The following is a 16,663-nucleotide window of genomic DNA, read 5'->3' as shown; positions in this document are numbered from 1 at the left end:
TGTGTTTCGTCAATTATAGAGCTCAAAACATATTTTAATCTTTTTGCTAGGACTGCAGCTATTATTTTATAATCATTATTTAATAGTGTAATTGGACGCCAATTGTCTATTAGGAGGGGATCTTTATTTAATTTTGGTATAAGAGTTATTAATCATTGACTTAATGTGGCTGGAAGTAATGCTTTTTCTATACTTTCCTCATACATCTTTAAAAAGAATGGTGCTATTCTGTGATTAAATAGCTTGTAAAACTCTGAGCTGAGTCCGTCTGTTCCGGGAGATTTGTTGGCTTTTAAACAGTTAATAGCTTCCTCTATCTCCTTCAGTGTGATAGAGGCGTCACAAAAGTGTTTATCTAAATCACTTAACTGGTTTATATTAGGTAATGAATCAAAGAAATCATTCATATGTTGTTGGGAAAATTTAGAAGTATACAAATCGCTGTAAAATTTGGCACAGAAGTTTGCGATACTTTTAGGGTCATCACTAATATTACCGTTAATCATTAGTTTTTGAATTTGGTTGTTTTTAGCTTGCTGTCTTTCCAGTCTGAAAAAATACGCAGAGTTTTGTTCACCCTCCTCACTCCATTTTCTGCACGATCTAATAAATGCCCCTTCGGCTTTATGTTTATATATGTTGTCTAATTTGCACTGTAATTCAACCAATTCTGCTTTTTCACAATCAAGTAAATCATCCACATTTTTAAATAAAAGATTGGTGATTTTGCATATAACGGAATTTTCATCAGTTTTTTCTTTTTTGCCAAATCAGTCCTAAATTTCCTAAGATATTTGCCAATTTCATATTTAGTAAATTCCCAGTTGCTGCTGTGACTATTCTCCTCTCTTGCTTTATTACAATTCTTGTGAATTATCTTATTAATTTCATCTTCTACTTCACTGTAAGACAGAATGGAGTTGTTAAGTTTCCAGTAAGAAGAGAATCCGTGCGCATTATCAGAGGCAAGAAAATGGGTACGAATGAAGATACTCTTGTGGTCAGAAAATGGTGATGGCAAAATGTCAGTAGAGGTATTGCATAATTCTTTATGCAATATTTTCAAACAATGCAAGTTTCATAAGTCTGTGTATGAAAAACTATGTAAAAGAGTATATTTAATAGGCTACTCGATCAAAAGAGTTAACACAACTACAAGCCAAGTATACTTTGAATACTTAATTATACTTTTAAGTATATCTCGATCAAAAGATTGAATACAAGTATAGGCCAAATATTCTTTGACTTTTCTCTCAATCAAGTACACTTAAGTGTAATTAAGTATATTTCTGCGAAGTACATAAAGTATATTTTTGAGAAGTATATAAAATGTAGACTGAAAGTACGCTTTCTTCTTTTTAGTTGAAAAGAAGTATACTAATAGAACACTTGAATAAACTTATTTTTCGTAAGGGCAGTGATGCTCATTTTGAGTCCTGCAGTTATAAAAGCAACAAACGGGTGATGAATTAACTGCTTATTACATAATGTCTTCCCGAAAATGTAAAATTGCAGAAGCATTGGTCATAGAAAGCCCACAGCAGGACAGAAAAGACATGTGTGTGTTAGTTATTTTGTACTTTTCCTGTCAATGATGTGAACTTCCTTTTTGCTGAGAAAGTGTGCAGTAGTCTTTATATACGGTGAGCACAGACGAGTGTCAGCGGCTCTTCTAGAGATCGTGTGACTGAAGAAACATCTTCTCTCTTCTGCTGGATTACTGGCTCTTCTGGACTCTAGAAATGATGCTCATCTTTGGACTGATGCTGATGCTGAAAACTGCTGCATGTGAGTCCACTTTCAGCTCAAGCTCGTCTGATGATCAAGCTATGGAATAAAAACAGTGAGTGCAGAATCTAGTAATTGAGTTGTCTGTTTTAAGTGTTTAAATGTTTTGTTTAGTGTTTTAACTGTGTACAGTTAGTGGAATAACAAGTGGTGAGATGGAAGAGTTTAAGTCTCAGTAAAAGAGTTCAGCGTGTGTGTTAAAGAGCCATGAAATCAAAATTTTACTTGTATGACTCAAAATTCACTAGGGAAATACTAAATCAAGCGTCCAAATTAATCACCCCAGCTCCTCTAATAAATCTCCCAGTGCAAACTATCACAGCTCTGCTGATAGATTACAACATATTAGGCTACTTTAAGGAGCTTAAAAACTAAGCCATGTAGCCTATTTTATTTTTAAAAGTTTACCTGCAGTTCTATTCTGTATTATATTCTGTTATTATACCTCATACCAATGTGCTTCGGATAGTTTTAACGCTGATTTCTCTCTTACTGCTCTCTCTCTCTGTTTTTTTTTTTTCTTTTTCAAAAACTTTTATTAACTTCTTTTTTTTTTTTACTTAATTTTCTGTTAATCCAATTGATTCGTCCAGTGCTTTTAAATGACCAAAATTAAAAGAAATTATCTCAACATCTGGATGCATCTTACCCAAAACCCATGCATCTTAAAAAGAAACAATATAAATATAGTTGTTGTTTTTTTTTTATGCATTTGGCAGACACTTTTATCCAAAGCGACTTACATTCATTTCAAGGTACGCATTTTTACATTCTTATCAGTTATTGCTTTCCCTGGGAATCGAACCCATGACCTTGGCGTTGCAAGCGCCAACGCTCTACTGTTTGAGATTAAGTTTTGGCAAATATACACACTTAAAACACCTTGGAAAATGGATAAAAAAATCTCAATGAACCTATAAAAATCTATGAACGTTTGTGTAATATTTGCACTCATTAAGAGAGGTGTGTGTGTGCGTATTTGTTTTGTTCTTCAGGTCTGGAGTTTAACTGCAGTTTTCGTCAGTCTGTTCCCTGTTACGCTGCTCTCGGAGACAAACTCAATCTGATGATGGTGGACGCTAGTAAAAATGACCTGAAGATACGAAAGATAAACTACAACACACCAGATGATCCAGTTTGTATAATAAAGGATGATAAGATAAGAAAGGCTGAATGTGATCTCTTTAAAAACAGACATGATGAAGTGTCAGTCAATAATGGGATTCTGATAATAGACACTGTGATCAGAGCAGATTCAGGGAATTACAGATTAGAAGTCTATCACCCATATTATGGCACAGAAATATTTAAAGGAGATCTACAAGTGATTGTTGAAGGTACAGTAACTCTCTCATCAGACTCATTACAATCTCATATTCTCAAAGATCTCAAATATTTATAACTTTATAAACTACAATCATTGGCTACCGGTAATGGCCATACGCAAGTCTAGTTACTGCGGAAGAGTGACCTCTGACCCGATGCATGACGAGTGACCTCTGACCCGACGCATGACGAATGACCTCTGACCTGACGCATGACGAGTGACCTCTGAACCGACGAGTGACCTCTGACCCGACACATGATGAGTGACCTCTGACCCGACATGATGTACAGTAGGAGTAACGTAAGCTTAGGTTAGAGTAGACGGTCTCACGGTTCCAACAACAAAATCAAGCTCCTCCCACATTGCTCACGCTTCGGGTCAGAGGTCACTCTTCCGCCACATTTTTGGGTGAACCAACCCTTTAAATGTACAATATATTAAAAAGCATGAATGTATTCACTCATCCATAAACATTATTAGATCCCTCGGCATGACAGCAAGCTCCATAATTCCGCTTATTCACTGCGTCATCAACATACGCCTTTGTTATTGTAAGAGGTTAGCGACTCCTAGCGGCGAAATTATTTTACATATTGTAGCTTTAACAGGCTGATAGATAGATGATTGATTGGTTGATTGATTGATTGACAGATTGATGTGTCTGTGTTGTGTTCAGAGAGTTCATCATCTGCAGTGCATGTGCTGGTCTGGTGTTTTCAGATGATGGTTCTGTTGGGTCTGTTAGGAGGTTTTCACATCTACATGAGACTCACGTCAGGTCAGACACATTTATCATCATCATTATGGATTTGACATGCTAATATTAAAGGGATACTTCACCTCTGGAAAGATGAATGTGTATTTAAAATAGGTAATTTATGTAGAAGAAATGTGAAGAAATTTTTTAATTTGGAGCTTTCTAGACTGAGAAAAGCCAGAAAATGTATTTTTGGCTCATGTGGATGAAAGACAACAACTCCCAGAATGCACTTGCTTCGCTGCCCTAGGAGGCCACGCCTACTGGTAAGAGAGCGCAGTTTAAAACAAGGTTACGCTACCAGTGAGTCTCCGTGACGAGTCTGCCTGGGATTTCGTGATCGCCCAAAATGTCCGGGATTCGGCTTTTGCGTTCTACAGTCGCCATTCATCATGTTTACTGTGGCGAGCAGGACGAGCCTGACGGCCGCGGGAGAACGGCGCGAGGCCGGTGGCGTCATTACTGAGACGCGCCGGTCTCGCAACGGAGGTGCGGGAATTTTCTTAGCAATGTTAAAACGCACATCAACCGATCACTTGTTTAGCGTTCATGTAAACACTACATTCAGATTCACCGATCGGAATGAATTCAGTTAGATTGAAACAAGAGGTGTGCATGTAAACACAACACATTCTCATACCTAAGGCGTCACTTTTTGTCACTTTCAACCATGCTTCAATATCTGACGCTCAAAGCACCCTTTAGCGTCCATATGTGACGCTTCGGTTATGGGTAGGTTTAGGCGTCATGTAACTGACACTTTCGGAAGCGTCAATATCTGACGCTCAAAGCACCCTTTAGCGTCAATATGTGACGCTTCGGTTGGGTAGGTTTAGGTATGTGGTAGGGTTATGCGTCTCATATGGACGCTAAAGGGTGCTTTGAGCGTCAGATATTGAAGCATGGTTGAAAGTGACGCCAATGAATGGCGACCGCAGAAAGCAAAAGCCGAATCCCGGACATTTTGAACGATCTCGACGGCCGGACAAGTCAGGGAAAAAGAGGATGGTAATCCCTACTTACTCAGCTTTCTCCTACTACTCAGCTTTCTCCACAGAACAAGAGCCTGCTAGCTTAGCTTCCAAAGAAAGACGGCTGACTGTATGTACATTCTGTGAGTGAGATCCCACCCTGTATGGGCGGGCTGAAAACAGAAAATCCTCCGATGACGCAAAATGATGATTTTTGCGTCATCGGAGGATTTTTTCCAGACAAAAAATACATATATCTCTCCTCTCAGGGGGATATGAGGGTGGAAAGCATGGTAATTCGAAAATACTACAGGTTTTCTACTAATACAAAGCTTAATGCTAAATCCTGAAGTATCCCTTTAAGAGTGTGAATATGATGAGAATCTGATGTTTTTAGGAAAGAAACAGGAAGATCAAAACGTGCGAATGAGAAGATTTAGAGAAGGACATGAAGACACAGCAGAAGAATGACGATCTCAGCAGCAGATCTCGTCACATCTATGAGAAATCATTTTACACATCTGGAGTCATGTGGTCTTTTACTTTAGTCTGTTGGCTTTGGCTGATTTCTTTTACAGCGTCTGTTTAGATGTTTTAGCTGTTCCTAAAGATTACTTTAATAACATGTTTAGCCACATGCATTTTTCTTCACAAGATCTTTGTCATTTTAGAATATTGCTAAACACATCGTTCTTTAAAGATTGTAAATAATCTGTGTTGAATTTAAGATGAACTTTGGTATTGAGTTAAATGAAAATAAAATGCTTTGAAATGAAACTATTTCCAGTCAAACGCCACGTTTTTATTTATTAAAGGGGACAAATCATGAAAATCTGACCTCCAACCCAGAAAACGTGAAAAGTGAAACCCAGTAACTTTGTTCTCTTTCATAGGTTCACTCAACGCTGTGTAGCTTTAAGATGCAATGAGAACGCCCTCTGGGTGTGCCGATTGTCTGAAGCCCTTATAGAATCATGCCAATTTATTGGCTGATCGCGCAGGCGCCGCCCCGACGCTCTACGTCGTCACATTATACAGGCACGCGCGCCATCTGCTCCTCAGATTTCTCTGCCTTCACGAAGCGGCCATTTCATGCCCTTCACTTTCGGTTTTTCTGAGCCCGAAAATTTGGATTACAACTGCTTTCGTCGTCTTCTGCACTTCAGCGACTGGAATAAGTGGAACTCTGTTCTCCTTATGGTGAAGTGCAATGAAATATCGTCGTTGCTCTCCGCAATGTGCTCGCTTCATTGCGAGCGACGACCCTCACAGTAAGTGCGTTAAGTGTTTGGGTTTTTCGCATGCGCGTGAGGCTGTTTTAGGATCATCTAAATGTATATTCTGTGACAATCTGCTTCTCAAAACCCTCCACTCTAGGCTCGCGGTTTTTGAGTAGGAGTCATTCGTTTCCCCCCGTCGCGCTCCCGAGACCGAAGAGGCCTCTCGAGCATCCGCAACCTGGGGTTCGGATGTAGAGTTTGAGGATTTGGAGCATGAGCAGACGGGCCTCGCCCTTTCTCTCCCTCCCTCTCCCGAGCACGCACGTGGCATGCCAGTCGAGTTCGCGCATGATTATTTATGCCCCAGCCCGGGAGCACGCGAGACGTTTTCTTTCGGGCTGGAAGACGTCGCATCAAACATCGCATCAATTTTAAAATATTGCTGATTACTTACAAAGCACTAAATGGTTTAGCTCCGCAGTGCTTGAGCGAGCTCTTAACGCATTATAGTCCTTCACGTCTATTGCGATCTCAAAATTCCGGCCAGTTGATAATACCTAGAATATCAAAATCGACTGCTGGCGGTAGATCCTTTTCCTATTTAGCACCAAAACTTTGGAACAGTCTTCCTAACATTGTCCGGGAAGCAGACACACTCTGTCAGTTCAAATCTAGATTAAAGACACATCTCTTTGACATAGCATTCACATAATACATTATAGACTTCTATAATTCAATATTAGGCTGCATAGATTAGGTCAGCTGGAACCGGGAACACTTCCCATAAATCCTGATGTACTCGTTACATCATGAGAAGAATGGCATCTACGCTAATTTTAGTATCTTTGTTTATCCCAAGGTTTTCCCGCAGCCTGCCGGATCCAGGCCGTATCCAGATCTGACGAAGGCCCTTCGCCTGGACCCGATGTCAACGCAGTGCTGAAGTGCCAACTAGTCTCTCCCTATGGAGGATCCCTTTCCCACTCTACAAATAAAGCGTCGTCGGGAAAACTCAATTTGCGTATCTACCCCGAATTGATAAAATAAAATAAAATTCTGAATCAAAACTATAAGGAAACACCAGTAATTTGTTTAGGCTTGGTTTGTAGGGAATTCCAAACCTGCGCACATATATTCAAACGCACATAACTATTGAACCCGTTCTTAATGCGCATCTGAACGCCATCAGCGTTTCTCACAGGATCGCGTTTAAAGTCTGTGTAGAGAGAATGGTGTCGTCTTGGCGGCCCTAATTTAATAACAAATGATCGTTGCGACGGAAGCGAATCAATCAAAACCAACTTTAGCTGGAAAATAACTTTATTAAAGAACCGCTATAAAGCCAAAACAATATTACGTTAAATTATACATTTATCTCTGTAAAGCTGCTTTGAGACAATCTACATTGTTAAAAAGCGCTATATAAATGAAGATGACTTGACTTGACTTGACTTGACTTGAAGACGTCATTTATACTGCAGCTTCCGACTCCGAGGATTTTGGGCCTGCTTTAACCGACGACGTTATCCCGCCTAGCGGCCAGGAAACGCGGCATACTGCGGCTTACGCGGAACTTATGGACGTGCTTTCGCGCGCTACAGAGAAGCTCGCTATCGACTGGCCTGAAGAGCCCCGCGAGTCACAGTCATCTAAACTCGATGAGAGATTTCTTAGTGGCCCTATTCCTAGGCCAGAGCGAAGAAAGCTGCCCTTTTTCAGTGATCTGCATCACGAGATTTCCAGATCCTGGAAGCAGCCTTTCTCCGCTCGTCTGACAAATGCGGCAGCCGCTGACTTCACCAACCTCGTGGGTTCTGTGGAGCAGAGTTATTCCGCCATTCCAGCGGTCGAGGACACGTTAGCTAATCACCTCGCTCAGTCGTCTGCGCCATCATGGAAGTCGCGTCCCCTCCTTCCTTCTACAGCGTGTAGGACTACTTCCTCCCTTATCGGGAAATCTTACATGGCAGCTGGTCAGGCAGGCATGGCCCTACACACTATGGCCATTCTTCAGGCCTACCAGGCGGACGTCCTGAAGGAAATGGACGAGGGAAATGGAGTGACTCCTGAAGCTGTCAAAGAGCTTCGTAAAGCCACGGATCTGGCCCTAAGAGCCACCAAACACACTGCACGCGCTGTAGGCCGTTCTATGGCTGGTGCGGTTGCCGCGGTTGCCGCGGAGCGCCATCTATGGCTTAATCTCACGGAGATCCGCGACAAAGAGAGCGTTTTTCTCCTAGATGCCCCTATTTCACAGTCTGGTCTGTTTAGGGAGGCTGTCAACACGGTGGTTGAGAAATTCCGAGCTGCTAAGTCTCAGTCGGCTGCATTTAAGCAATTTATGCCTAGGAGGGTTATGGAATCTTCCAACCCCTCCCCTTCTCAACCCAGAGAACGCCCCTCTCATAGAGCGGAGTTCCCTACTAGGAGTGGGGGAACGGATTCCGACAGCTGTTTTTTGCCATCGGATTCTGTTCCCCCCATATTTCTGACAAACTGAGGATCTAATATTTATCAAATTGATGCTGTTTAAGCTCCATACACACACAGAATAGAATAAGCATATTTTAAGCCGATACATCAACATCTCTCATCACTGGGGTGGGGGAACGGATTTCGACAGCTGAACTATTTGCCGTCGGATTCTGTTCCCCCCATATTTCTGACAAACTGAGGATCTAATATTTATCAAATTGATGCTGTTTAAACTCCATACACACACAGAATAGAATAAGCATATTTTAAGCCGATACGTCAACATCTCTCATCATTGGGGTGGGGGAACTTATTTCGACAGCTGAACTATTTGCCGTCGGATTTCGACAGCTGAACTATTTGCCGTCGGATTCTGTTCCCCCTATGTTTCTTACACAGTAAGGCTCTAATATTTATCAAAATGCTTTAACTTGTTAGCCTCAATAGCCTAGTGGTCAGTTCCCTGAAAATATTTTTTTTTAGCTTTGGGCGACCCGAGTTCAAGTCCCGGTTCATCAAACTTTCTAGATACTATGCTTTCCTATCATAATAAAAGGCAAAAAAATATATCCTTTAAACTGATGCAAGTTAAGCTCCATCCACAAACAAAATACAATCAGCGTTTTTTAAGTCATTACATCAACACCTCTCATAATGGGAGTGGGGGAACAGATTCCGACAGCTGTTTTTTGCTGTCGGATTCTGTTCCCCCCATATTTCTGACAATCTGAGGATCTAATATTTATCAAATTGATGCTGTTTAAGCTCCATACACACACAGAATAGAATAAGCATATTTTAAGCCGATACATCAACATCTCTCATCACTGGGGTGGGGGAACGGATTTCGACAGCTGAACTATTTGCCGTCGGATTCTGTTCCCCCTATGTTTCTTACACAGTAAGGCTCTAATATTTATCAAATTGATGCTGTTTAAGCTCCATCCACACACAAAATAGAATAAGCATTTTTAAGTCATTACATCAACACCTTTCATAATGGGAGTGGGGGAACGGATTCCGACAGCTGTTTTTTGCCGTCGGACTCTGTTCCCCCCATATTCCTGACAAACTGAGGATCTAATATTTATCAAATTGATGCTGTTTAAGCTCCATCCACACACAGAATAGAATAAGCATATTTTAAGCCAATACATCAACATCTCTCATCATTGGGGTGGGGGAACGGATTTCGACAGCTGAACTATTTGCCGTCGGATTCTGTTCCCTCTATGTTTCTTACACAGTAAGGCTCTAATATTTATCAAATTGCTTTAATTTGCCAGCCTCAATAGCCTAGTGGTCAGTTCCCTGACAATATTTATTTTTAGCTTTGGGCGACCCGAGTTCAAGTCCCGGTTCGTCGAACTTTCTAGATACTATGCTTTCCTATCATAATAAAAGGCAAAAAAATATATCCTTTAAACTGATGCAAGTTAAGCTCCATCCACAAACAAAATACAATCAGCGTTTTTTAAGTCATTACATCAACACCTCTCATAATGGGAGTGGGGGAACGGATTCCGACAGCTGTTTTTTGCCGTCGGATTCTGTTCCCCCCATATTTCTGACAAACTGAGGATCTAATATTTATCAAATTGATGCTGTTTAAGCTCCATACACACACAGAATAGAATAAGCATATTTTAAGCCGATACATCAACATCTCTCATCATTGGGGTGGGGGAACGGATTTCGAAAGCTGAACTATTTGCCGTCGGATTCTGTTCCCCCTATGTTTCTTACACAGTAAGGCTGTAATATTTATCAAATTGCTTACACTTCCTAGCCTCAATAGCCTAGTGGTCAGTTCCCAGACAATATTTTTTTTTAGATTTGGGTGACCCGAGTTCAAGTCCCGGTTCGTCGAACTTTCTAGATACTATACTTTCCTATCATAATAAAAGGCAAAAAAATATATCCTTTAAACTGATGCAAGTTAAGCTCCATCCACAAATAAAATACAATCAGCGTTTTTTAAGTCATTACATCAACACCTCTCATAATGGGAGTGGGGGAACGGATTCAGACAGCTGTTTTTTGCCGTCGGATTCTGTTCCCCCCATATTTCTGACAAACTGAGGATCTAATATTTATCAAATTGATGCTGTTTAAGCTCCATACACACACAGAATAGAATAAGCATATTTTAAGCCGAAACATTAACATCTCTCATCACTGGGGTGGGGGAACGGATTTCGACAGCTGAACTATTTGCCGTCGGATTCTGTTCCCCCCATATTTCTGACAAACTGAGGATCTAATATTTATCAAATTGATGCTGTTTAAACTCCATCCACACACACAGAATAGAATAAGCATATTTTAAGCCGATACGTCAACATCTCTCATTATTGGGGTGGGGAAAAGAATTTCGACAGCTGAACTATTTGCCGTCGGATTCTGTTCCCCCTATGTTTCTTACACAGTAAGGCTCTAATATTTATCAAATTGCTTTAAATTGCTAGCCTCAATAGTCTAGTGGTCAGTTCCCTGATAATTTTTTTTTGTAGCTTTGGCGCGACCCGAGTTCAAATCCCGGGTCGTCGAACTTTCTTGATACTATACTTTCCTATCATAATAAAAGACAAAAAAATATATTCTTTAAACTGATGCAAGTTAAGCTCCATCCACACACAGAATAGAATAAGCATATTTTAAGCCAATACATCAACATCTCTCATCATTGGGGTGGGGGAACGGATTTCGACAGCTGAACTATTTGCCGTCGGATTCTGTTCCCCCTATGTTTCTTACACAGTAAGGCTCAAATATTTATCAAATAGCTTTAATTTGCTAGCCTCAATAGTCTAGTGGTCAGTTCCCTGACAATTTTTTTTTTAGCTTTGGGCGACCCGAGTTCAAGTCCTGGTTCGTCGAACTTTCTAGATACTATACTTTCCTATCATAATAAAAGGCAAAAAAAAATATCCTTTAAACTGATGCAAGTTAAGCTCCATCCACAAACAAAATACAATCAGCGTTTTTTAAGTCATTACATCAACACCTCTCATAATGGGAGTGGGGGAACGGATTCCGACAGCTGTTTTTTGCCGTCGGATTCTGTTCCCCCCATATTTCTGACAAACTGAGGATCTAATATTTATCAAATTGATGCTGTTTAAGCTCCATACACACACAGAATAGAATAAGCATATTTTAAGCCGATACATCAACATCTCTCATCATTGGGGTGGGGGAACGGATTTCGAAAGCTGAACTCTTTGCCGTCGGATTCTGTTCCCCCTATGTTTCTTACAAAGTAAGGCTGTAATATTTATCAAATTGCTTACACTTCCTAGCCTCAATAGCCTAGTGGTCAGTTCCCTGACAATATTTTTTTTTAGCTTTGGGCGACCCGAGTTCAAGTCCCGGTTTGTCGAACTTTCTAGATACTATACTTTCCTATCATAATAAAAGGCAAAAAAATATATCCTTTAAACTGATGCAAGTTAAGCTCCATCCACACACAAAATAGAATAAGCATATTTTAAGTCATTACATCAACACCTCTCATCATTGGGTTGGGGGAACGGATTTCGACAGCTGAACTATTTGACGTCGGATTCTGTTCCCCCTATGTTTCTTACACAGTAAGGCTCTAATATTTATCAAATTGCTTCATTTTGCTATCCTCAATAGCCTAGTGGTCAGTTCCCTGATAATTTTTTTTTTAGCTTTGGGCGACCCGAGTTCAAGTCCCAGTTCGTCAAACTTTCTAGATACTATACTTTCCTATCATAATAAAAGGCAAAAAATATATATTCTTTAAACTGATGCAAGTTAAGCTCCATCCACACACAGAATAGAATAAGCATATTTTAAGTCATTACATCAACACCTCTCATCATTGGGGTGGGGGAACGGATTTCGACAGCTGAACTATTTGCCGTCGGATTCTGTTCCCCCTATGTTTCTTACACAGTAAGGCTCTAATATTTATCAAATAGCTTTAACTTGCTAGCCTCAATAGCCTAGTGGTCAGTTCCCTGACAATTTTGTTTTTTAGCTTTGGGCGACCCGAGTTCAAATCCCGGTTCGTCGAACTTTCTAGATACTATACTTTCCTATCATAATAAAAGGCAAAAAAATATATCCTTTAAACTGATGCAAGTTATGCTCCATCCACAAACAAAATACAATCAGCGTTTTTTAAGTCATTACATCAACACCTCTTATAATGGGAGTGGGGGAACGGATTCCGACAGCTGTTTTTTGCCGTCGGATTCTGTTCCCCCCATTTTTCTGACAAACTGAGGATTTAATATTTATCAAATTGATGCTGTTTAAGCTCCATACACACACAGAATAGAATAAGCATATTTTAAGCCGATACATCAACATCTCTCATCATTGGGGTGGGGGAACGGATTTCGACAGCTGAACTATTTGCCGTCGGATTCTGTTCCCCCTATGTTTCTTACACAGTAAGGCTCTAATATTTATCAAATTTCTTTAAAATGCTAACCTCAATAGCCTAGTGGTCAGTTCCCTCATAATTTTTTGTTTAGCTTTGGGCGACCCGAGTTCAAGTCCCGGTTCGTCGAACTTTCTAGATACTATACTTTCCTATCATAATAAAAGGCAAAAAAATATATCCTTTAAACTGATGCAAGTTAAGCTCCATCCACACACAGAATAGAATAAGCATATTTTAAGTCATTACATCAACACCTCTCATCATTGGGGTGGGGGAACGGATTTCGACAGCTGAACTATTTGCCGTCGGATTCTGTTCCCCCTATGTTTCTTACACAGTAAGGCTCTAATATTTATCAAATAGCTTTAATTTGCTAGCCTCAATAGTCTAGTGGTCAGTTCCCTGACAATTTTTTTTTTTAGCTTTGGGCGACCCGAGTTCAAGTCCCGGTTCGTCGAACTTTCTAGATACTATACTTTCCTATAATAATAAAAGGCAAAAAAATATATCCTTTAAACTGATGCAAGTTAAGCTCCATCCACAAACAAAATACAATCAGCGTTTTTTAAGTCATTACATCAACACCTCTCATAATGGGAGTGGGGGAACGGATTCCGACAGCTGTTTTTTGCCGTCGGATTCTGTTCCCCCCATATTTCTGACAAACTGAGGATCTAATATTTATCAAATTGATGCTGTTTAAGCTCCATACACACACAGAATAGAATAAGCATATTTTAAGCCGATACATCAACATCTCTCATCATTGGGGTGGGGGAACGGATTTCGAAAGCTGAACTATTTGCCGTCGGATTCTGTTCCCCCTATGTTTCTTACACAGTAAGGCTGTAATATTTATCAAATTGCTTACACTTCCTAGCCTCAATAGCCTAGTGGTCAGTTCCCTGACAATATTTTTTTTTAGCTTTGGGCGACCCGAGTTCAAGTCCCGGTTCGTCGAACTTTCTAGATACTATACTTTCCTATCATAATAAAAGGCAAAAAAATATATCCTTTAAACTGATGCAAGTTAAGCTCCATCCACAAACAAAATACAATCAGCGTTTTTTAAGTCATTACATCAACACCTCTCATAATGGGAGTGGGGGAACGGATTCCGACAGCTGTTTTTTGCCGTCGGATTCTGTTCCCCCCATATTTCTGACAAACTGAGGATCTAATATTTATCAAATTGATGCTGTTTAAGCTCCATACACACACAGAATAGAATAAGCATATTTTAAGCCGATACTTCAACATCTCTCATCATTGGGGTGGGGGAACGGATTTCGACAGCTGAACTATTTGCCGCTGGATTCTGTTCCCCCTATGTTTCTTACACAGTAAGGCTCTAATATTTATCAAATTGCTTTAAGTTGCTATCCTCAATACCCTAGTGGTCAGTTCCCTGATATTTTTTTTTTAGCTTTGGGCGACCGGAGTTCAAGTCCCGGGTCGTCGAACTTTCTTGATACTATACTTTCCTATCATAATAAAAGGCAAAAAAAATATATTCTTTAAACTGATGCAAGTTAAGCTCCATCCACACACAGAATAGAATAAGCATATTTTAAGCCGATACATCAACATCTCTCATCATTGGGGTGGGGGAACGGATTTCGACAGCTGAACTATTTGCCGTCGGATTCTGTTCCCCCTATGTTTCTTACACAGTAAGGCTCTAATATTTATCAAATTTCTTTAAAATGCTAACCTCAATAGCCTAGTGGTCAGTTCCCTCATAATTTTTTGTTTAGCTTTGGGCGACCCGAGTTCAAGTCCCGGTTCGTCGAACTTTCTAGATACTATACTTTCCTATCATAATAAAAGGCAAAAAAATATATCCTTTAAACTGATGCAAGTTAAGCTCCATCCACACACAGAATAGAATAAGCATATTTTAAGCCGATACATCAACACCTCTCATCATTGGGGTGGGGGAACGGATTTCGACAGCTGAACTATTTGCCGTCGGATTCTGTTCCCCCTATGTTTCTTACACAGTAAGGCTCTAATATTTATCAAATTGATGCTGTTTAAGCTCCATCCACACACAAAATAGAATAAGCATTTTTTATGTCATTACATCAACACCTCTCATAATGGGAGTGGGGGAACGGATTTCGACAGCTGAACTATTTGCCGTCGGATTCTGTTCCCCCTATGTTTCTTACACAGTAAGGCTCTAATATTTATCAAATTTCTTTAAACTGCTAACCTCAATAGCCTAGTGGTCAGTTCCCTGATAATTTTTTTTTTAGCTTTGGGCGACCCGAGTTCAAGTCCCGGTTCGTCGAACTTTCTAGATACTATACTTTCCTATCATAATAAAAGGCAAAAAATATATCCTTTAAAATGATGCAAGTTAAGCTCCATCCACAAACAAAATACAATCAGCGTTTTTTAAGTCATTACATCAACACCTCTCATAATGGGAGTGGGGGAACGGATTCCGACAGCTGTTTTTTGCCGTCGGATTCTGTTCCCCCCATATTTCTGACAAACTGAGGATCTAATATTTATCAAATTTATGCTGTTTAAGCTCCATACACACACAGAATAGAATAAGAATATTTTTAGCCGATACATCAACATCTCTCATCATTGGGGTGGGGGAACGGATTTCGACAGCTGAACTATTTGCCGTCGGATTCTGTTCCCCCTATGTTTCTTACACAGTAAGGCTCTAATATTTATCAAATTGCTTTAAATTGCTAACCTCAATAGCCTAGTGATCAGTTCCCTGATCATTTTTTTTTTAGCTTTGGGCGACCCGAGTTCAAGTCCCGGGTCGTCGAACTTTCTTGATACTATACTTTCCTATCATAATAAAATTCAAAAAAATATATTCTTTAAACTGATGCAAGTTAAGTTTCATCCACACACAAAATAGAATAAGCATTTTTTAAGTCATTACATCAACACCTCTCATAATGGGAGTGGGGGAACGGATTCCGACAGCTTTTTTTTTGCCGTCGGATTCTGTTCCCCCCATATTTCTGACAAACTGAGGATCTAATATTTATCAAATTGATGCTGTTTAAGCTCCATACACACACAGAATAGAATAAGAATATTTTTAGCCGATACATCAACATCTCTCATCATTGGGGTGGGGGAACGGATTTCGACAGCTGAACTATTTGCCGTCGGATTCTGTTCCCCCTATGTTTCTTACACAGTAAGGCTCTAATATTTATCAAATTGCTTTAAATTGCTAACCTCAATAGCCTAGTGGTCAGTTCCCTGATAATTTTTTTTGTAGCTTTGGGCGACCCGAGTTCAAGTCCCGGGTCGTCGAACTTTCTTGATACTATACTTTCCTATCAAAATAAAAGGCAAAAAAATATATTCTTTAAACTGATGCAAGTTAAGCTCCATCCACACACAGAATAGAATAAGCATATTTTAAGCCGATACATCAACATCTCTCATCATTGGGGTGGGGGAACGGATTTCGACAGCTGAACTATTTGCCATCGGATTCTGTTCCCCCTATGTTTCTTACACAGTAAGGCTCTAATATTTATCAAATTGCTTACACTTTCTAGCCTCAATAGCCTAGTGGTCAGTTCCCTGACAATATTTTTTTTTAGCTTTGGGCGACCCGAGTTCAAGTCCCGGTTTGTCGAACTTTCTAGATACTATACTTTCCTATCATAATAAAAGGCAAAAAATATATCCTTTAAACTGATGCAAGTTAAG

Source organism: Squalius cephalus (genome assembly GCF_949319135.1).
Source record: "Squalius cephalus genome assembly, chromosome: 14".
NCBI lineage: Eukaryota > Metazoa > Chordata > Actinopteri > Cypriniformes > Leuciscidae > Squalius > Squalius cephalus.
Note: the sequence above shows the minus strand (reverse complement) of the source record.